The sequence below is a fragment of the Larimichthys crocea genome, chromosome XVII (assembly GCF_000972845.2).
Source record: "Larimichthys crocea isolate SSNF chromosome XVII, L_crocea_2.0, whole genome shotgun sequence".
Classification (NCBI taxonomy): domain Eukaryota; kingdom Metazoa; phylum Chordata; class Actinopteri; family Sciaenidae; genus Larimichthys; species Larimichthys crocea.
This window is the reverse complement of record NC_040027.1, coordinates 16368410-16370200: the sequence shown is the minus strand read 5'-3', so window position 1 is coordinate 16370200 and position 1791 is coordinate 16368410.

The following is a 1791-nucleotide window of genomic DNA, read 5'->3' as shown; positions in this document are numbered from 1 at the left end:
AATTAATTACCCCGCTCAGTGTAAATATAAACATTAGGGGCGACTTAGAATCAGTCAAGGCTCCACGCTGGAGTGTATGCAGTATTAATGCACCTCACCTCTTAAAGTGGAATATGTTCACAGGGCTACAGATGCAAGACTCTCAGTGTGACTGTTGCTGTTACTGCTGTAAGAATTAATAAACCATAATCGATACTTGACTTAGTAAAGTGAGAGCCTAAACGCCTAGACTATGCAGGAATGTTTTTTCAAGTTTGTGATCGGGACCCCATGTGGAGTCCCCTCAAATGCTGAAAGTGTTGCAGAATATTTCGGATACTGTATACTGGTAGTAGATACCCAGGCGATAATATCAGTACCGTGTTAGCTGATAAGTAAGAAGAAATTGCAGCACTAAAATGACAAAGATATGTTTGAGGTAGTTTAGAAATATTAATGCCATACAAGTTGTAAAAAGACAGTTTTCAATCGTAAAGAGACAAGGTGCTAATAATACATTGGCAACAAATTTAGTTCATTTTGCTACAGCCACCGGGGTCACAAAACAAATTTAGTTCATTTTGCTACAGCCACCGGGGTCACAACTGACTTTTCTCGATGACCAAGTGGCAACCTCCTGTGCTGGGAAATGAAGCCAATGTGGAAACGATAACTGCAATTCCTTCAGCGGCTACTAGAGACGGGCTGCAGAAGTGAGTCAATTTCCATTAGCAGCCATATTAAAATGCTCAATTTAAACATGTTTACAGCCTGGTACAAAAAACAGTTTTGGTCTCTAACTGTACGGACGGTGAATTTTTTTAAAACTCACCCATTGAAATGATATTAAGGCTTAAAGTATATGCTTAATTAACTGTGTCGCTACTTGATTGACAGGTAAGTGCTGTTACAGATGGCAGAGGAGGGAAGAAGCAGTACATCCAACAACGTCAGTCAGGCTCTGTCCATTCTTTATACTGTCTTTGATCTGGCCATTAGGGGTGATACAGGGATGATACCCTAAATTAACATCACAATATTTCATTGTATTTCTGCGATAACAATATTTTCAACAATATTTTGAAAGATAGTTTTGGTTTAGGACTCACATTAGCTGTTTAGCTCTCTTCATGTTTTCTCCTTGAGGTAGTGAAATTCATTTGTTTTATTGCCCCCTTGTGTTGTCACAGTCTGATTACACTTATTACATATTATGCTGTATGTATAAGTAAGTAAGTATCATGTTAAAAAATTACCAGTATTATTGTGAACAATGTGGTATAGCATACCCTTTTTCTAAATGTTCTTAAAAGTTAAAATAAATACTGATGTTTCTGCCTTTATCTGGATATAAAATTGAAGCTGTTCACCCTTGCTACACCTGTCCACCAAATTTCAGTCGAATCACACCTCTGTTTTTTTCTCTAATCCTGCTGACAGACAGACAAACAAACATAACCTTCTTGACAGAGGTAAAAACATACCGACCGTCACATGATGACTCTAATTGTTGGCAATATGCAATTTAGAGATCTAAGATGGACCAGAGAACATTGAGAGGCTTTAGTGTTGCGTGCAGTTACTGATGTGGTCATTTAACAAGATTTTCCAAAATAAAGACTCTGGGAACAGCAAGTCCAAAAACCACTCTGCTGGAACCATTTTCTGTTCATTGTTGAACTTGTTGAAAGTCACAGATAATTGCCCCCCTTTTTAATGTTTTTTTTTTTTTTATGTAACTGCAGTGGTGGTGGAGGTGGCGGAGTAAGATGAGGTGTTTAACGTCAGAGAATAGGAGTGGGTAGAGCAGCT